The 22,319-nt window shown below is 35.9% G+C and overlaps 1 long non-coding RNA gene across 1 annotated transcript; it reads left to right on the top strand.

The window, feature by feature from the left end:
• Window positions 1–5,864: 5,864 nt before the first annotated feature.
• Window positions 5,865–7,661, top strand: LOC143676443 (uncharacterized). The gene is made up of 3 exons (XR_013172087.1): window positions 5,865–6,088; window positions 6,851–7,004; window positions 7,341–7,661. It is a non-coding gene; the product is annotated as an uncharacterized LOC143676443 (long non-coding RNA).
• The last annotated feature ends 14,658 nt before the right edge of the window (window positions 7,662–22,319 follow it).

The following is a 22,319-nucleotide window of genomic DNA, read 5'->3' as shown; positions in this document are numbered from 1 at the left end:
CTGAACCCCTTCACCTGCTCCCATTCCCTGTGCTCCAAGCACCCCCAAACCCACCAGTCCCCAGTGCATGTACCTGCCCCCATCCCCACCCCAAGTACAGCCCAACCCACCTCTCCTACACCCATCCCAAGCACTATCTCACCTCCCTGTTCCCTGCAGGCTGTTACCAGTGCATAAAGGTGGTGAGCATTAGCCTCTATACCTATGCTACCCTGACCCATAGTGTTGCACAGCCTCACACTGCCCTCCCTGAGCTCAGCACATCCGTTTATGGCACTCCAAGGTCCACCATGCATGTGCATAGGACCCAATCACATCATTCAGCTCTGGGAACTGCACATTACAGCAGTCTAGAACCACGCATGTACACAGCCCTCAGCCTCACTTCCTGGATCTGAGAAAGTGCTGACATGCACAGCTGGGTCACATCTACCCCCAATGAATGAAGGCATGATGCCAACCTGTTGCCACAACTCTACATATGCACACAAAGAGCCCCATGCCTTAGATGCAAGCACCAGCTTAACATCCCCAACCTGTGCCCATACCTGCACTGAAAAAAATCACCATACTGAATGTTCCACCCTGTGCCCTGCTCCCTGCTGTACAACCATCTGGCAAACACAAAACCTTAGACTACTGAAAGAAATCAACCCTCACATTGATCAATCAAGATATCTACATGCAACAAAGACAACAGAAGATCACTAAGCATATCACACTGCAGATGAATATAGCCCTGCTAATGACCAAATTAAAACACCTGAGGAAACACAGACGTTGGGACAACTAATCAAAAATGTTTGTACAACTCTACTTAATAAAATAAGTGGGATAGAAAATCACATAAAAGAGACCAGGAAGACAGTAGAAGAACAAAAAGAAGAATTTGAAAGAATAAATAGAAAAATAGTGGAAATCATAGAGATTAAAGACTGTTGACCAAATAAAAAACATACTAGAGGCACACAGCAGATTTGAAGAGACAGAAGAAAGAATAAGTGATATAGAGGACAGGATAATTGACTTTGAGGATTCAAAATAGCAAATGGCAAAAAAGGTTGGAAAAATTTGAATTGAAACTCAGGGAAATAATAGACAAACCAAAGCACACAAATATAAGAATCATTAGTGTTCCAAGAGGAGAAGTGTGGAGTAAAGGGCTAGGAAGAGTAGTTGAGGATATAATAGAGGAAAACTTCCCAATGCTCATAAAGGACATAAGTATACAAGTCAAAGAAACTTAAAGAACTCCAAACAGAATAAATCCAAATAGGCCTTCCTCATGACACATACTAATCAGGCTGTCAAATGTTGAAGAGAAGCAAAAAATCCTGAAAGCAGAAAGAGAAAAAAAAAATCTACTACATACAAGGGAAATCAAATAAGACTGAGTTCAGACTACTCAATTAGCACCCTGGAGCGAGAAGGCAGTGGTATGATATATTCAAGATCCTGAAAGAGAAGGACTTCCAGCCAAGAATTCTATACCCAGACAAATTGTTCTTTAAAATTGAAGGAAAGATTAAAGATTTCACAGACAACAAAGTCCTGAAAGAATTTGTCAACAAGAGACCAACCTTGCAAGAAATACTAAAAGGAGTTCTGCCTGCTGAAAAAAAAAGACAGGAGAGGAAGGTCTGGAGGAGGGAACAGAATTGAAGAGTAACGCTAAGGGTAATTTAAAGAATACAAAGAGAAAGAAGGAAAAGAATATATAGATGTGACAAACAAACTAAAAAAGATAAGTTGGTGGAGTCAAGAAACTCCTTTTCAGTAATAACTTTGAATGTTAATGGACTAAATTTACCAAATAAAAGATACAGATTGGCAAAATAGATGAAGAAACCTAATACAGCTAATCGCTACTTACAAAGACTCATTTTAGGCCCAAGGAAACAAATAGGTTGAAAGTGAAAGGATGGGAAAAGATCTTCCATGCAAGTTGTAACCAAAAGAAAGCAGGAGTAACTATATTAATATCAAACAAAATGAACTTTAAATGTAAAGACATCATAAGAGACAAAGAAGGACACTATATACTAATTAAAGGATCATTTCACCAAGAAGATAAAACAATCATAAATGTTTATGCTCCCAATCAAGGAGCTCCAAAGTACATGAGACAGACATTGGCAAAACTGAAGGGAGCAATAGAGGTTTCAACAATAATAGTAGGAGACTTCAATACACCAATCTCCTCTATAGATGAACAACCAGACAGAAGATCAACAAGGAAATAGAGAAGTTAAATACCTTGATAAATGAATTAGACCTAACGGACATATATAAGTCATTGCACCCCAAAGCACAAGGTTACACATTCTTCTTGAGTGCTCATAGAACATTCTCCAGGATAGATCACATGCTGGAGGACAAAACAGGTGTTTATAAATTAAAAAATATTGAAATTGGGCTGGCTACAGGGGCTCAGCAAGTTGCCTGAGGTAATAAACAAATTCAGCAAGGTGGTGGGATATAAAATTAATGTGCAAAAATCAGTAACATTTCTATGCACAAGCAATGACCTAGCTGAAGAGTCAGTTAAGGAAAAAAAATCCATTAAAAATAGCAACTAAAAGAATCAAATACTTAGGAATGAACTTAACTAGGGATGTAAAGGACATGTACACAGAAAACTGCATAACATTGCTAAAAGAAATCAAAGGAGATCTAAATAGGTGGAAAGACATTTCCTGCTCATGGATAGGAAGGCTAAATATAGTTAAGATGTCAATTCTCCCCAAGTTGATCTACAGATTCAATATAGTACCAATCAAAATTCCAACAATGTACTTTGAAGATTTGGAAAAACTAACTATCAAATTCTTGGGGAAGGGAAAGAGACCCTGAATTGCTAAAAGCATCCTAAAAAAGAAGAATGAAGTGGGAGGATTAACACTCTCTGACTTTAAAATCTATTATAAAGCCACAGTGGTCAAAACAGCATGGCACTGGCACAAAGACAGAAGCAATGGCTGATGAAATCAAATTGAGAGTGCAGAAATAAACCACCAAATCTATGGTCAACTGATTTTTGATAAGGCCCCAAATCTTCTGAACTGTGACAAAATAATCTTTTCAATAACTGGGCATGGAAAAACTGGATATCAATAGCCAAGAGAATGAAAGAGGATCCCTATCTTATACCCTAAACAAAAATTAACTCTAAGTGGGTCAAACACCTAAATATAAGAACTAGCACCATAAAGCTTCTAGAAGAAAATGTAGGGAAACATCTTCAAGACCTAGTAATAGGAGGGAGCTTCCTCAACTTTACACCCAAAGCACGAGCAACAAAAGATAAAGTAGATAAGTGGGAACTCCTCAAAATCAAATGCTTCTGCATTGCAAAAGACTTTGTCAAAAAGATGAAGAGGCAGCCAACTCAATGACAGAAAATATTTGGAAATCACAAATCAGACAAAGGTTTGATTTCCTGTATATAAAAAGAAATCATACAACTCAACAATAAAAGAAGAAAAAGTCCAATTATAAAATGGACTAAAGATATGAATAGGCATTTTTCTGAAGAGCAAATACAGTTGGCTCAAAAGCACATGAAGAGATGTTCATTTTCATTGGCTCTAAGTGAAATGTGGATCAAGACTACAATGAGATGTCACCTCATTAGAATGGTTGCTATTAAACAATCAGGAAACTATAAATGTTGGAGTGGATGTGGAGAAACTGTGATGCTTATGCACTGCTAGTGGGAGTGTACAATTCTGCAGCCACTATGGAAGACTGTTTGGCAGTTTCTTAATAAACTAAATATCAAGCTACCCTATGACTCAGCAATAGCACGACTTGGTATATACCCAGAAGAGTTGAAAGCAACGACACAAGCAGACATTTGCACACCAACGTTCATAGCAGCATTATTCACAATTGCCAAAAGACGGAAACAAACCAAATGTCCACCAACAGATGAGTGGATCAGCAAAATGTGGTATATACGTATGATGGAATATTATGCAGTGGTAAGACAAAATGACATCCTGAAACACATGACAAAATGGATGTGCCTTGAGGACCTAATGCTGAGTGAAATTAGACAGACACAAATGGACAGATACTGTCTGATTCCACTTTTACGACCAACATAAAGGTATAGACTTATAATACAGACTTATAAGATACAGGGTACTTAGAGATACATAGAAGGTAGAGATGGTTAAACCATTAGCTAATGTGGTTGAACTCCAATGTAAGGGAATAGATAGGAGCAAAGATGATTCACTAGTGGGCCAAGAAGTACTATAACCATATTGAAGATCAACAAGATTGAAAGGATTTGTATAGACCTACATGTCCCATTGACTCACATTGGAAATGTGAATTATTTCTTATAAAATTACTTCAAAGGTATGATTCTTGTATAAAGAGTGTTTAAGTCCAGGGTACAGGGGGAAAACTGCTATTGAATGCTATGAGCTATGTTCAAAAGGAAGCCATCAGCACTAGCACAGCAATAGCAGAGATAAATAATGGGGTGAGGGACAAGAGTTAACAGGAGGTTTAGATTTCCTATTGGTGAGGGTGTGCATATTAGTTTTCTGTCTCTTAGTAACAAGGAAATTATCTAAAACTGAGAACGTTGATGGGCTGTGGACTTTGGGCCCTCTACATAATGCCCAATGAATGCAGGTGGCTGACGGATGCACTGACGGAGAAGCAGAATGGCAAACGATGGTGTATACTTATGAACGAAGGCTGTGCTGCTGCAAAAAAGAACATTGTTATGAGGCAAGCAATGGTGTGAATGAACATGTGGAACATTTGGTGAAACAAAAAAAGAGCCAGAAACAAAAAAAAAAACAATAATGGTATGGTTACCTTCAGAAAATTCTTATAAGAAAATAGGGGCTGAGATCGTAAGCTTTTAGAACAGATGCATTAAATCCAGAGTGGTGACTATTATTTCTGGATTTTGAGAGGCTGTTATAGATATATAACCTGATATTTAGAGATAAGAACAAAGACAAACAGGTTGGGGTTAAAGTAATTCAGGACATAGGGGTAGGAAAAATGGTGTCTATATTTTAGAACAACACGTATTCTTTGAGACCAATGGAAGAAAGGTTTATTTAATCTGGAACTGAAAGTTTCTGTAGTGCATAATCCAATTCAACCAATCTGTATAGCTCATTTGAACAACTGAAACACAGAGAGCACAGAATGAGGAAGAGGTTCTTTAATCCTGTATAGATTATTGTGATGCCTGGACACATCCTAGAGTATATTAACCAGATAATCAAAAAGTATTGGCAAAGTCCCCTGAGGTAAGGGACAAAGACTATGTAAATATTAAACCTTACCATCAGGGAATCCCCGGATACTGTGTCAAATTTTAGGGTCACCCAAATCAATAGGCCATGCCCTCAATCCTGAGGTTTACTCTTGTGAAGCTCATGTAGGTAGCACAGAAGCTTAGACTACCTATAGGTATGCCTACGAGTTACTTCTGGAGGACCTCTGTTGTTACTCAGATGTAGCTTCAGTCTAAGTTCAGCTCTGCAAGTGAAACCATTGCCCTCCCCCCTACATGGGACATGACATCCAGGGGTGAAAGTCTCCCTGGTGACATGGGAGAAGACTCCCAGGGATGAATCCAGGCCTGGCACTGTGGGATCAACAATTCCATCCTGACCAAATGGGGGGAAAGAAGTATAATTAATAAACTATGAGAGGCAGAGAGAGTTCAGATAGAGCTGAGTGGCTACTCTGGAGGTTGCTCTTACACAAACTTCAGATAGACCTTGCTATCTATCATAACCTGCCAACTCCCAATCAGAACCATTCCAGCCAATTCTAAAGAACACCTAGGACAATTCACAAGATTCTAAAAGGGTTCCAGGCACTAGAGTAACTTTCCAGAAACCTACAACCTCCAGATGGGTCCCTGGTCCAGATAAGTCCTGAAACCTAGCCCAGCCTCTCTAGAACATCAGATAATTCCATCTCCCTACCCCATATTAGTGACAGACCCTTCCAAAATAAAAAATTTAGAATTGCTGTAGCCCAAACAGAGGGTATGGAAAGAGAGGTATGGAAAGATCCAAGAGAGGTATGGACCCAAAGAGAGGTATGGAAAGATCAAAGGTGATGGTGGAATTATCCATAGAAGATAGGACTTAACAAATGAATATGAGTGCTGAATCATTAAATTGACATCTCTTTTAGTCTCCAGTATTTTAGAGCAGGTAGAAGTAAAAAATAAAATTGTGAAATTGTAACCATGTCAAAGTCTGAAATATGTTCTACAACTAATTGTGATGCTGTGCTTGGAAATTTATAGCTTTTTTGTATATATGTTATTTTCACAAAAAAGAAGGGAAAAAAGTCAATTGTGATGATAAGTATTTAAGCTCACTAGCCTCCTATATTCTGGAACAGCTAGAAGGAAAAATATGAGAGGATCATATGGTAGACTATGACAAATTCTGGGATCTGTCCTGTAACCACTTTTTGAAGAGTTTTTGAAAACTATTGCTTTTTTTATTTCTTTGCTTTGTATATATGTTCTGCTATACAATAAAAAAAGTTTAAAAATGAATAAGAAGAATTTCAAAAGATACAAACTGTAGTTCTGATAGTAGTATTTCAGGTTTTGTTACAAAGCAACTGAAAATCAAGCTTAGCCTTTCCATGGGAAAGATTATCTGTCCTGGTGTGGTCTCTCATTTTACTGATTGTCTTTTGTGGGTCCAACTATTTCTTCATCTCATCAGTATTAGAATTCCATTATTTTTTCGATGCCCTCACCATAAAGTTATTAGCCTTTGTGTGTTCAATGCTGCAAGTACATTTTAAATACTGAATATTTAACTGTTGATTTTGATTGCAGAGTCTACTTTTAATGTGAACTGCAAAATGCCAGCTCTCTGCTTAACTTGCTAACCTTGGGAATGGATGTCCTGTACTTTTTCTGTAACTAATCCATCTGCCTTAGCTTCATTTTGTTTCAGCCAGCCATGTCATCTCAGCATGCAGAAACAATTGTGAGTTCTTAAACTCTTACTTTCATTATATCTAGTAGGGGAAGGGAGAAAAACTATGCATTCACTCTTACATACTTATGCAATAGCTCTTTTACTAAAAATTTACTCAGCATGAACATACCTCCTGGTTATAGTCCCTACTTATGCCTTATATCTTAGCACAATTGCTAGTAGCATACTGTGATGGTTTGAAGCTGCTGTGTGCTCCAGAGAAGATCATGTCCTTATACTCCATTCCTGTGGGTGTAGACCTATTGAAGGTGGGACATTTGATTAGGTTATTTTAATTGAAATATGACACACCTCATTCAAGGTGGGTCTTAATCCTTTTATTAGAGCCTTTCATAAGAGGATAAAAGACAGAAAAACACCCAGAGCGGTTCAGAGAGAAAAGCCACAGATGCTAAGAGAGACAGAAGCTAAAAGAGAAAACATGCAAAGGTCAGAGAGGAAGTCACTGAAACCAGAAACTGGGAGCAATGAAACTTTGGAGAGAAGGACCGGCAGACATCACCATGTGCCTTGCTATGTAACAGAGAAGACCACGCTCACACAGCTGAGTTTCCCTGAAGAGAAAGGATTGTCCTGTTGATGTCTTAATTTGGACATTTTCACAAACTTAGAACTATAAACTTTAAGCTAATAAATCCTATTGTTAAAAGCCAGTCCATTTTTGCTTACCTGCTCTATTCCCCTTTTCTTATCCCAAAAAATAGAAAAAAAATTAATAGGAACTCATAGGTTTGTTATGAGTATACAATAAAGTTCTGACAAAAGTACCTAGCATTTAGTAATCAGTCAAAAAACATGACTATTAAGTGGGCTACACCAAAATTGCTTAATAATCAAGTATACATGACAGTGAGGGATGAGGATGCAGTCTTCAACTTTTCCACCCATAGCTTTCATTTAGAAAGGGGGATTGAAACCAATCACAAGCAAGTCAATCTACAAAATGTAGAAAAGTGATTAAGTTATCTGATATTTAAAAAAAAAAAAACTTCAGGTCATGAGTTCTCAGATTTTTTCAATAATTATCACAGTGATGGTGATGATAATTAATGGTTATGGAAATCCAAATAAATGTCATAGTCATCGTTTGCTTTTCATTTGAATGTGTCTTCTTCTGATGTGTTATTAAAACAGATATATTTATTTTACTTCTGTGGTGATATTTTGATATTTTAGTTTTTTACTTATTGTCCCTCCTTCCAAATTTTGTTTTGTCATTTCTGTTTTCTTTGACCCTTCCTATTCATCTTACCCTGATGACTAGATTGTATATAATCTGTTTTTGGGTAATATACTTTTGAATATTAAACTTAATCATGTTACACTTTTATTCTTTTCTCCTTGAATGAAAGTCTGGAACACTACTTACCATATATTTTCAGATTTTAATGGTTTCTTTATATGAAGTAAAGCATACATATGAAAACATAAAATATATAGTACATCTAGATATTCTGGCTGTGTAGCTAAATATTTGAGAAAGCATGGCTCTATCTGGGAGTCAGCATATGAAATACATAGGCAGAAAAACCATTCCTGACATGGAAATCATAACATGGAGTGGCTAATCTGTTCAAAGGAGTCTACTTTAAAACTAACTTCAAATATAAAAAGGATTCAATATGTAATTTTCAAAAGTAATAAACCGACAGAATAAGCACTAATTTTTCTGATAGTGCCTCAAATACAAATCTTTACATAACATTAACTCTGCCTATTCAGAAAATGATGTGGAATTTCTTACATATGTTGATTATGGCTGAAGATATGTGTAAAGCAGAGTATTTTATTTCTAGGTACTATACTGGATGTTGTAGCTAACCTTCAGAAGGCTGTGGGTGTTATGTTAGATAACAATTTAAATGAGAAGAATAAGCATTCATTAGTTTTATTATTAAAAAAGGAATGAACACTGGAAAACATATATTTAACATTTTCTCTAGAAATAACATTTCCTGTCATATCAGATTTGAATGTTATCAGTCTACATTGAGTATACAATTGCTTATAATAATGAAAACAACATGCAGGATGTATCAAGATTTATACTTTGACATGTAAACATATCTATCTCTAGAAATAACTTTTCTTGGCTTAAAGACAACATGATTTAAGTGCAATTAAGCAAACAGAATTAGAACAATACATACTATTTTTAAGAAAAATAAATTACTTCTATGAAGAACGGCTCTGTTAGTGATGATACATAATTTTAACAGTTTGATAATCATTGTGTAACCCTTGTTCTTGTTTTAATTTTTAGTAATACAATTTCTTGTGTCTATAACATAAAGTAATTTTGTTTTTCTCTCTGAGGTGAACTGACAAGAAATAGAAATGATGGCAAGCTCCTACTATTTACTTTTGTTACCTAACAGAAAAGGAAACAAATTATTTAAAACTTACCTATGTTCCATTAGCTGAAGGCTAATCTTTTGGTGTTTAGTAATTAAAAGGAAATACTGGGACCAAGAAAGTGCTACCATCTACCATCATCAACAACAAAATAACATTGAAGAATTAAAAAAAAGTGTTTCATTTATGTATGTGTCCATTGAATGAGGTTTATAGGTGAAAATCTCAGTTAAATGCATACTTCCTATGTCAAAAATAAATGTATGGTGACAAATAATTTCTTTAAAATAATGCCAGAAATCTATGGCCATATTATTCATTAAATTAATAACTTTGGATTTCTATCATCAAAAATTAATACTGACTTCCGGAGAAGATGGCGGCTTAGTAAGACGCGCGGGTCTTAGTTCCTCCTCCAGAAAAGCAACTAAAGAAACAGAAACAATACGAAACAGCTCCCAGAGTCACGACAGAGACCAAAAAGACAGCGTACCCCATTCTGGAACAGCTGAACGGGCAGGGAGAATCTGCTGCAGTGAGCTACCCGAGGGGCGCGCGTTTTCCCGGCCGGGGCGGCTGGTGACTGGGGTCCCCTCCACGCACGTGGCTCACCGGCCTGACTGGGAACGTTGGATAGCGGGGCCCTCCCGTCACGCTTGGCATTTCGGGCCAGCTGGGCAATTAGGACCGGCACTCTCCCAAGCCGCGGCGGCCAGCGACCCCCACCTCCACGTGCGGTTTCCCGGGCCAACTGTGGTGCAGACAGACGAGCGCCACGAGCGCCACCTACTGGGCAGGAAAAGAAAAACAGAGCCCAGAGATTTCACAGAAAAAGCTTTCAACCAGCTGCGTAACACACCCAGGGAAATCTGATCAAATGCCCAGACACCAGCAGAAAATAATGGATGACGCTCGGAAAATTGAAGATATGGCCCAGTCAAAGGAACAAACCAATAGTTCAAATGAGATACAGGAGCTGAGACAACTAATGCTGAATATACGAACAGAAATGGAAAAATTCTTCAAAAACCAAATCAATAAATTGAGGGAGGACATGAAGAAGACATGGGCTGAACAAAAAGAAGAAATAGAAAATCTGAAAAAACAAATCACAGAACTTATGGGAGTGAAGGACAAAGAAGAAAAAATGGAAAAAACAATGGATACCTACAATGGTAGATCTAAAGAGGCAGAAGCTACAATTAGTGAACTGGAGGATGGAACATCTGAATTCCAAAAAGAAACAGAAACTATAGGGAAAAGAATGGAAAAACTTGAGCAGGAGATCAGGGAACTGAATGACAATATGAAGCGCACAAATATACGTGTTGTGGGTGTCCCAGAAGGAGAAGAGAAGGGAAAAGGAGGAGAAAAACTAATGGAAGAAATTATCACTGAAAATTTCCCAACTCTTATGAAAGACCTAAATTTACAGATCCAAGAAGTGCAGCGCACCCCAAAGAGAATAGACCCAAATAGGTGTTCTCCAAGACACTTACTAGTTAGAATGTCAGAGGTCAAAGAGAAAGAGAGGATCTTGAAAGCAGCAAGAGAAAAACAATCTGTCACATACAAGGGAAACCCAATAAGACTATGTGTAGATTTCTCAGCAGAAACCATGGAAGCTAGAAGACAGTGGGATGATATATTTAAATTACTAAAAGAGAAAAACTGCCAACCAAGACTCCTATATCCAGCAAAATTGTCCTTCAAAAATGAAGGAGAAATTAAAACATTTATAGACAAAAAGTCACTGAGAGAATTTGTGACCAAGAGACCAGCTCTGCAAGAAATACTAAAGGGAGCACTAGAGTCAGATACGAAAAGACAGAAGAGAGAGGTATGGAGTAAAGTGTAGAAAGAAGGAAAATCAGATATGATATATATAATACAAAAGCCAAAATGGTAGAGGAAAATATTATCCAAACAGTAATAATACTAAAAGTTAATGAACTGAATTTCCCAATCAAAAGACATAGAATGGCAGAATGGATTACGACCCAGCAATACCACTGCTAAGTATCTACTCAAGGGACTTAAGGGCAAAGACACAGACGGACATTTGCACACCAGTGTTTATAGCAGCATTATCTACAATTGCAAAGAGATGGAAACAGCCAAAATGTTCATCAACAGACGAGTGGCTAAACAAACTGTGGCGTATACCTACGATGGAATATTATGCAGCTTTAAGACAGACTAAACTTATGAAGCATGTAATAACATGGATGGACCTAGAGAACATTATGCTGAGTGAGTCTAGCCCAAAACTAAAGGACAAATACTGTAAGGTCCCACTGATGTGAACCGACATTTGAGAATCAGCTTGGAATATATCATTGGTAACAGAGACCAGCAGGAGTTAGAAACAGGGTAAGATAATGGGTAATTGGAGCTGAAGGGATACAGACTGTGCAACAGGACTAGATACAAAAACTAAAAAATGGACAGCACAATAATACCTAAGTGTAATGTAACTATGTTGGAACACTGAATGAAGCTGCACCTGAAATATGGTTTTTTGTTTGTTTGTTTGTGTGTTTGTATCTTTTGTTTTTGTTTTTTTCTTTTTCCTTTATATATATATATATATATATATTATTAGTATTATTATTTTAATTCTCTTCTCTATATTAACATTCTATATTTTTTTCTGCTGTGTTGCTAGTTCTTTTCCTAAATCGATGCAAATGTACTAAGAAATGATGATCATACATCTATGTGATGATACTAAGAATTACTGAGTGCATTTGTAGAATGGAATGATTTCTAAATGTTGTGTTAATTTCTTTTCTTTTTTTTGATTAATAAAAAAATTAAAAAAAAAATTAATACTGAGATACTTTTATATACATTTAAAATAGTATTATTTAGCAATCTTGGGTGCATAATCTCACAATTTTCCCTCAAATACTTAAGTAATATACCAAAGAAGAGAACTCAAAGCAATACCAAAAGAGACCAGAAGTAAATCTACACTAGTAAGTCAGATGAACTGTAATATAGAAAACTCTGAGGGTGACCAAAACCAAAATAAAACAAAGCAAGAAAGAAAAGTAATTGGTTGTGAAGATTTTCAATGTGCCTGTCCAGTTATCTGCCCTTAGAAATGAGAGAGTAAAAATAAGCAATTTTCTACTACTATAATACATTTTTCACATTTTTACTACAATAAACCAATTTATATTTCTTTCTGAAATTTTTGAAATATAACTCTGCTGGTTTGAGACTGTAATGTACAACAGAAAAGCCTTGTCTTTTTTCCTAATCCAACCTGTGAAGGCAGACCAATTGGGAGTGGGATCTTTTGATAAGGTGGTTTCCATGGAGATGTAGCTCTGTCATTGAAGGTGGGTCTTAATCCATTTACTGGAGTCTTTTAAGAGGGAGCTATTTTGAAAAAAGCTCAGAGCTGACACAGAGAGACATTTGGAGATGCAGAAAGAAAATGCCCCCAGGGGAACTGAAACCAGAAGCCAAAGGATCAACAGATGCCAGAGCTGTGCCTTTCCAGCTGACAGAGGTGTTCCAGATGCCATCAGCCTTTCTTGAGTCAAGTTATCTTTCTTGGAATGCCTTACTTTGGACATTTTTTTTGGCATTAGAACTTTAAACTTGTAATGTAATAAATCCCCTTTATAAAAGCCACCCCATTTATGGTATATTATATTACAGCAACATTAGCAAACTAAAACAATAATTTATATAGAAGAGTTGCCCAATAAAATGTGTATGGTTTATGACTTTTTGCTGATTGAATTCACCCATGCAAGCAGCACCAAGATCAAGAAACATAGCATTTATAGCCCTCTAGAAACCCCTTACTTGTGCCTTTCCACTCACTACTGCCTCAAAGGGCAGAACTTTTAACATCATATATTAGATTGGCTTATTTAAAAAAAATTATCATCAGAATGATACACACAAACTTTGGATTTTCTTCATTCGAACTTATATTTGTGTGTTTAATTCATAATGTTGTATGTGGTTGTAGTTTATTCATCCTCATTACACTTAAGAATTTTACTCAATAAACAGACTGCAATTTATTCATAAATTCTAACTTTGGTATTTATCAATTTTCTGCCATTATGACTAGAACTTCATATTCTCATATGTGTTTCATGAACATATTTATGCATTTTCTTTGTTTGGTATATACCCAGAAATAGAATTGCTGCATCATTCATTATGGATGTGTTCATCTATAGTAGGTACTGCAAAATAGTTTTCCTAAATCATAGGACAAATGACCATAAACCAGCAATATATGAATTTCCAATTTCTCTATTTCACTGCCAATTTTTCTTTTTTTTCCGTTTTAACAATTATGGTGGTGTTTAGCAGAATTGCAATATGATTTTTAATGGAACTTTATTGAGATATCTTTGCATACCCACATATAATCCATTTGAAGTGTGACAATCAGCAGCTCACTGTATATACTCCCAACAAAAAGGAATAAAAATAAAAAAACCCAAAATAACACATTAAGCCCCCATTATTATTTGTGTCTTTATTTTATTATTCATCATCCATACACTGGATAGAGTGTCAGTCACAAGGTTTTACAATCACATGGTTACACTATAAATGCTATGTAGTTATACAGTCATGATCAAAGATCAAGACTACTGACTTACAGTTCAACAATTTCAGGTATTTCCTTCTAGTTATTCTAATATACCAGAAACTAAAAGAAATATCTACATCATGAGTCAGTAGTCATAATCATTTGTTAAATCCTAATTTCTCCATTACACATCCTCCCTCTCATTTGATCATTCTCTCAGTCTTCAGGGATATCTGGGCAATGAACATTTTAACTACTTTGTGTTGCAAAGGAGGATTGACCTTGTGGGGTAGAAGAATGAAAGTGGTTGATGTTCTCCGAGGGACTGGTACCTTTGTGTTTCAGGGCTTATCTGGCATAGGAACAATCTGGACACCATAAGTTTCTGAAGAAAACAAACTTATGGTTAGTAAAACATTTATAAGGTTTTAGATAGAGCTCAGGATATTCTTTAGGGTTTTCAGGAATACTTTTGTTTGGAGCATGGCATACTGTGGCAATGTGCAATACCTGAATAAGCTTGTTTAAGAGTGACCTCCAGAATGGCCTCTTGACTCTATTGAAATCTCTTAGCAACTGAAACACTATTTTGTTTCATTTCTCTTTCCTCTTTTGGTCAATTAGCTACTCTCAATTCACAATGCCAGGGTCAAGCTCATCCCTGGGAGTCATGTCCTATGGTTCCCAGGAGACTTACATCATGGAAAATCATGTCCCACATAGTAGGGAAGGTAGTGATTTTATTTGCAGAATTGGCTTGGAGAGAGTCCACATCTGAGAAACAAAAGAAGATTGTTGCTTAGGCATAATTATAAGTAGGCTTATCTTTTGCCATTGCAGACATAAGTTTCATAAAGGCAAGCCTCAAGATTCAGGGCTTGGCTTATTGAATTGGGAATTCCTAGTGCTTGAGAGAATATCAGGAATTCCCCAGGCAGGGAAGTTTAACAGTTCCACATTTTTCCCAGTTCTTCAGGGAATTTGGAAATTCTGACCCAAATACTCTGGAATGTATTAGAATATTACATTAACCTGCTCTGGATAACCAGATCTCATTTCCTGTACTAGGTTCCATGTGATTATATTGTTTAAATAAATTTACCAGGCAGGTTAAATTAGATATTGCGCTACAGAAAATTTAAATTTTGGACCAAGTAAACATCTCTTACTTTGGTCTCCTCCAGAAGTTGAAGTTTTAAAATAAAGACAATATCATCTTTTACCCTGTATTCAGATTTACCTTAATCCTAAACTAATCTATTTCATTCGTATCTCTAATTGAAGTCTGATCTCTTTTTCAGCTTCATTAACAGTTGTGGTGTGAAATAATGCTGACTTTGAGGGCTGCAGAACTCTAATTCTGAGTCTCAGGGGTTACACAGATATCCAAAGTTCCAGGGAATGACCTAGTTATACACAAAGAGTACCGCATCTCAGAATTTAGATATAATGGTTAAAACTCAGGAGTACACATGACTGTGTAAAAGCTTACAATCTAGGACCATTTACAATAAACCTTATCGAATATTCTATACTCCTTAATCATTGATTGCTCAATCTCTGCCCACTTTCTATACCCTGGCAACCTATACTTTTGAATTCAAGTCTCAGAGCTTGCTCATAGCATAATTAGTTTATATTAATGAGATTATACAATATTTACCCTTTTGTTTTTGGCTTATTTCACTCAACATAATGCCCTCAAGTTTCATTCACTTAATTGCATGTCTCACAATGTCCTTTCTTCCTACAGCAACTTAATATTCTGTCATATGTATACACCACAGGTCATCTTCTGTTCTTCAGCTGATACACCCTTGGGCCAACTCCATTCATTGAAAATCAGGAATAATGCCACCATAATCACCAGCATGCAAATATCTATTCATGTCCTTGCCTTAAGTTCTTCCAAATATATACATAATAATGGGGTTGCAGGATTCTCTGGCAACCCTATACTTAACTTCTTCTGGAACAACCATACACCGGTCTCCAAAGGGGCTGCACAGTTCTATTTCACTGCCAGCACTGAATAGATATATCTGTCTTTCTATTCTTCTCCAGGACTTGTATCTTTCTTTTTATAAAAACAAGTTTTATTCACATACCATACAACCCATTCTAAATGTACCATCAATGGCTCCTGTTATAATCACATATATTTGCGTTGACCACCACAATCTATATGAGAATATTTCCATTCCTTCCACAAAGAAAGAGGAGGGTAAAAAGAAAAGGAGAACCAATAAGAAGAATTCCATACTCCTTTCCTGTATCCCCCCCTTATTGACATTTAGTTTTGGTATATTGTCTTTATTATAATTAATGAAAGAATATTACAATGTTACCATTAACTATGGTCCCTAGTTTGCATTAATTATATTTTTCCATATACCATCCCATTTTTAACACCTTGAAATGGTGACATTCATTCATTCTCCCTCATGTAAAACCTTTTTTTATATTTGTACATTTAATCATCATCATTGTCCATTCAAGGTTTTGCTAAGTTATACAGTCCTATTTTTATTTTCTATCATTCTTTACTGTGTCATTTATGTCCCTAACTTTCAAAAATATACCCAGCTTTGTTCATTATACTTACAATATTATGCTACAACCAGATAGTATTGTGCTATCCATTTCTATTTCTTTGCACTCAATACTGTTGAACATTCTGTACTCCTTCAGCATCAAATGCCCAATATCTACCCTCTTTTTAATTCCTGACGACCTATATTCTCAGCTTTAACTCTGAATTTGTTCATTATAGTCACTTCATATTAGTGAGACCATTGAGTATTTGTCCTTTTGTTTCTGGCTTATTTCATCCAACATAATGTCCTCAAGGTTCATCCATATTGTTGCATGTCATGGCTTTATTCTCTCTTACAGCTGTGTAATATTCCATTGTTATGTATGTACTAGAGTTTATCCATTAGTTTGTTTTTGGATGTTTGGACTGTTTCTATCCCTTGGCAATCATGAATAATACCATCATGAACATTAGTTTGAAAATATCCATTCATGTCTCTGCTTTCAGTTCTTCTGAGTATATACCTAGTAATGGGATTGCTGGATCATATGGTAATTCTAAACTTAGCTTCCTGAGGAGCTGCTAAACTGCCTTCCACAGCAGCTGCACCATTCTACATTTACATTGACAGTTAATAAGTGTGCCTGTTTCACCACATCCTCTTCAGCCCTTTGTCTTTAGTTTTTGCATAATGGCAATTTTAGTAGGTGTGAGAGATGATATCTTATTGAGGTTTTAATTTGTCTTTCACTAATAGCTAGTGAAGTTGAGCTTCTTTTCATATGCTTTTGAGCCATTTGTATTTCCTCTTTGGAAAAGTGCTTATCTATGTCTTTTGCCCACATTTTAATTTTTTTTTTTTTTGTCGTTTTGTTGTTGAGTTGTAGGATCTCTTTATATATTCTGGATATCAAACACTTTACAGATATGTGTTTTCCAAATATTATCCTACATTGCATAGGAAGCCTTTTTATTTCCCTGGCAAAGTCCTTTGATGTGCAAAATTATTCAATTTTGAGGAGATCCCACTTATCTATTTTTTCTTTCATTGCTCATGCTTTAGGTGAAAGGTCTAGGAAACCACCATCTACCACAAGTTCTTTAAGATATTTCCTTACATTTTATTCTAAAAGTTTTATGATCTTAGTTCTAACGTTTAGGTCTTCAATCCATTTTGAGTTAACTTTTGTATAAGGTATGAGATAAGGGAACTTTTTCATTCTTTTGGATATGGATATTCAGTTCTCTGAGCAACATTTGCTGAAGACATGTCTGTCCCAGTTGAGTCAAGTTGACTACTTTATCAAAATTCAATTGTCCATGGATGAGAGCATCTATTTAAGAAAACTCATTTGATTGGTCAGTATATGTACCTTCATGACAATGCCAGGCTATTTTGATCACTGTAGATTTCAAAGCGGGAAACTTGAGGCGTCCTGCTTCATTTTTCTTTTGCAAGATATTTTTTTTAACTATTTGGGGTACACTACCCTTTGAAATAAATTAGATTATTGTTTTTTCTACTTCTTTATAGTAAGTTGTTGGGAATTTAACTGGTATAACCTTAAATTTATAAATAAATTGGGATGCAATTGCATCTTATCTATATTTTGTCTTCCAACTCTTGAACATAGTATGTCTTTCTATTGATTTAGGTCTTCTTTGGTTTCTTTTAGCACTATTTGGTAGTTTTATGTGTACAAGTCTTTATTTCCTTGGCTAAATTTATTCCTAAATATTTTATTGTTTTTCTGCTATTGTAAATGGAATTTTCTTATTGTTTTCCTCCTCAGATTGCTCATTACTAGTGTACAGAAACACTACTGATTTTGGGGTGCTAATCCCCTATCCTGCCACATTGCAATACTCATTTATTAGCTCTAGTAGCTTTGCTATAAATTTCTTGGGATCCTTGACTTATAGTATCATGTTATCTATAAACAGTGAGAATTTTACTTATTCTTTTCCAATTTTGATGCTTTTTATTTCTTTTTCTTATCTAATTGTTCTGGTCAGAACTTCTAGCAGTGTTGTAGAACCATGATGATAGTGAGCATCCTTGTCTTGTTCCAGTTCTTAGGGGAAATTTTTCAGTCTTTCCCCATTGAGTATGATGTTGGATGTGGGTTTTTCCTATATTCTCTTTATCATTTAGAGGAAGTTCCCTTCCATTCCTATCCTTTGAAATGTCTTGGAGTTAATTCTTTTAATATTTGCTGGATTCAATTTTCAAGTTTTTTGTTGAGGATTTTTGCATCTCATGAGATTGGTTTGTACTTTTGTTTTCTTGTAGTATATTTGTCTGGCTTTGTATTAGGATGATGTTGGTTTCATAGAATGAACTAGGTAGCTTTCCCTCCTCTACAGTTTTTTTGAAGAGTTCGAGCAGGATTGGTACAATTCATTCCTGAATGCTTGGTAGAATTCACATATGCAACCATCTATTCTTGGACTTTAGTTTTCTGGGAGGTTTTTTTGACTGATTCAATCTCTTTACTTGTGGTTGGCTTGTGAGGTCTTTTATTTCTTCTTGAACTAATGTTGGTATTCTTGCTTTTCTAGGAAGTTGTCCATTTCATCTAAGTTACTATTTTGTTAGCATATAGTTGCTTATACTATACTCATATTATCTCCTTTATTTCTGTGGGGTCAGTAGTTATTTCCCTCCTCCCATTTGTAATTTTATTTATTTCCAGTCACTCCTTTTTCTTGGTCAGCCTACCTAAGGTCCATCAATTTTATTGATTTTCCCAGAGAATCAACTTCTGGTTTTGTTGATTCTTTCTATTGTTATCATGTTATCAATTTAATTTTTTTCCTGCTCTAATCGTATTTATTTATTTTCTTCTGTTTGCTTTGTAGTTATTTTCTCTAGTTATATTTGAGAAGTCAAGTTCTCTGTATTTGCTCTTTCTTTTTTTTTAACATAGGCATTTAGGGCAATAAATTTCTCTTTCACCACTACCTTTGTTGCACCCCATACATTTTGATATGTTGTATTCTCATTTGCATTTACTTTGATTTCTCTTATAATTTCTTCCTTGATCCACTGGTTGTTTAACTGTGTATTGTTTAGCTTCCACTTATTTGTGGATTTTCCAGCCTTCTGCCTGTTATTGATTTCCAGCTTCATTCCACCATGACCAAAAAAATGTTTTGTATAATTTTAATCTTTTTAAATTTATTGGGAGATGCTTAGTGACCCAACATGTGGTCTATCCTGGAGAACGTTCCATTAGCACTTGAAAAAAATATATGGCTGCTATTTTTTAAGTGCCATGTTCTTTAAATATCTATTAATCCTATTTAATTTATCACATTATTCAAGATCTCTTATTTATCCTCTTTCTAGATGTTCTATCCACTGATGAGAGCGGTGTTCTGAAGTCCCCAACTATTATTGTATAAGCATCTACTTCTACTTTCAGTGTTGTCAGTGTTTGCCTCATGTATTTTGGGACATTCTGGCTTGGTGCATAAATATTTATGATTATCATTTCTTCTTGATAATACATAATGTCCTTCTTTATCTCTTCTAATTGTTTTACATTTAAAGTCTTTTTTTTTGATATTAGTATCCTATCCCCTGCTTTATTCTGGTTGTTGTTTGCATGAAATATCTTTTTTGAGCCATTCACTTTCAATGTAGTTTTGTCCTTGGGTCTAAAGTGAGTCTTTTGTAGATAGCATATAGATCAATCCTGTTTTTCTATCCATTCTGCCAGTCTATCTATGTCTTTTGATTGGGGAATTATTACATTAACATTTAGTGTTATTACTGTAAAGGCAGTATTTTCTTCATCCATTTTATCTTTTGGGTTTTATACATCATATCTTATTTTTTTCCTTCTTTTTCACTTTTAGTTACCCTTACTGATCATATTCATTTCTACTCTTCTCTGAAACTCTTTTTCCTGTTGTTTCTTATTTGCCTGCTCCCTTTAGTATTTCTAGTACAGCAAGTCTCTTGTTCACAAACTCTCCCAGTATCTGTTTATTCATTAATATTTTAAACTCACTCTCTTTTTTGGACAGCTTTGCTAGATATAGAATTCTTGGTTGACAGTTTTTCCCTTTCAGTCTCTTTAATATATTACTTCACTGCCTTCTTGCTGCCATGATTTCTGCAGAGAAATATGCACAAAATCTTATAGAGATTCCCTTTTATGTGATGGAACTCTTTTCTCTTGCTGCTTTCAGGATTCTATATCTGTCTTTAGTATTTGTCAATCTGATTAAGTGTCTTAGAGTAGGTATGTTTGGATCTATTCTGTTTTGAGTATGCTCATTTCTTAGACCTGCTATTTTGTTTTTCATATATGTTAGAAAATGTTCAGAGATTATTTCCTCCTTTAGTCTTTTTGCCTCTTTTCCCTCTTCATGTTGTTCTTGGAAACCCATAACTCATATATTCATGTGCTTCATGTTGTCATTCAATTCCCTGAAACAAGGTTGAAGTTTTTCCATTCTTTTCTCTATCTGTTCTTTTGTGTATAGGATTTCAGATGCCCTCTCCTCTATTTCACCATTCCTTTCTTCTGTCTCTTCAAATTTGCTGTTATATGTCTCCATGTGTTTCTCATCACTTCTATTGTGTCTTTTCTTCCCATAAATTCTGTCATTTGTTTGCAAATTCTTGAGTTCTTCTGCATTGTCACCCAGTGCCTTCTTTATATCCTCTATCTTTTTGCCACATTTCCCTTCAACTCATTGAACTGATTTAGAAAATTTGTTTGCATCAGTTTTCTTCGGTTTTTTTTTCAACTTCTCTATCTCACTTGAAATGTTAGTTTGTTCCTTTGCCTGGACCATATCTTCAAGCTTCCTATGATGACTTGTGATTTTTGCTTGTATCTATGCATGTGATTTTCTTGCTCAGTTTTTTCTGGAGGTCATTTCCTCTCTTTTACCTAGGACTTTTCTGCAGGTTAACTTTGAGCTCTATCTTTTCTTTGACATTCAGTTCACCTTATTCTAGACCTCTAGCATGACTTCTGTTCAATGATCAGAATTTTGCCTCTCTTGTTTTTCTGGTTCTTTCCCTTCCTACATGCAAGTTTTTTTGAGATTACCCTTTTGTGTGTGGTGTGTGTGTGTGCGTGTGTACAGTTATTTCACCTTTTCCTCCTTAGGGAATGTTGATCTGCTGTTTGTTTTGTTTTGTTTATCTCTACATATTTTTAACACTCCTTTCATTACCTCCAGCAACTTTTACCCAGAGGTCTGGCTCTGAGTGAAAAGTCTCCCCAGATAGAATTGACCTCTATCAGGTTTTCCCATACAAGACAGGCACAGGACTCATGAAGAGGGTGTAATCAATATCAAGGTTTTGGGGGTGAGACCTGGTATGGTGCCAATCTTTCCTGTGAAGCATCTTAATTCTGTGCTTTACCTGTCCTGCCAAGAACATGGTGCTTCTCAGCCCACTCCCACAGGCCTAAACTGGTACTATGCCTCTAATCCTCTAATTCTCATCAGTCCCTGATACTGCCAGGGACATGGTTAAGACAGGCTGAGGCTGAAGGACTTAAACTTTTCTATTTTCCAGCTCCTGTGGACTGAATTCTCTAAATAAGTCTCCACCAATGTTGGGCCTTTCTCAATCTCCTTGTTTTGTGGAGGGGAGCCACTCTTAAGTCTCCCAATCCCTGCAAGCTGGAAAGTTACTGGTGTCTCCAGCAGTCACCCTTTTGCCTTCTTCCAGGAATGTGTTTGAGTTATGTTGAGGTCTACTTTTTGTAGGTTAAAACTTCTGCTGGTATTCCAGACTTAGAAGTCTAAATTCTCTGAATAAGAGTTGCCACTTGTGCTGGGCCTTGCCCTGCCCCCTCCCTTTCTT

This window comes from Tamandua tetradactyla, chromosome 3 (assembly GCF_023851605.1).
Source record: "Tamandua tetradactyla isolate mTamTet1 chromosome 3, mTamTet1.pri, whole genome shotgun sequence".
Lineage (NCBI taxonomy): Eukaryota > Metazoa > Chordata > Mammalia > Pilosa > Myrmecophagidae > Tamandua > Tamandua tetradactyla.
Note: the sequence above shows the minus strand (reverse complement) of the source record. Positions and strands in the feature narration are given on the sequence as shown.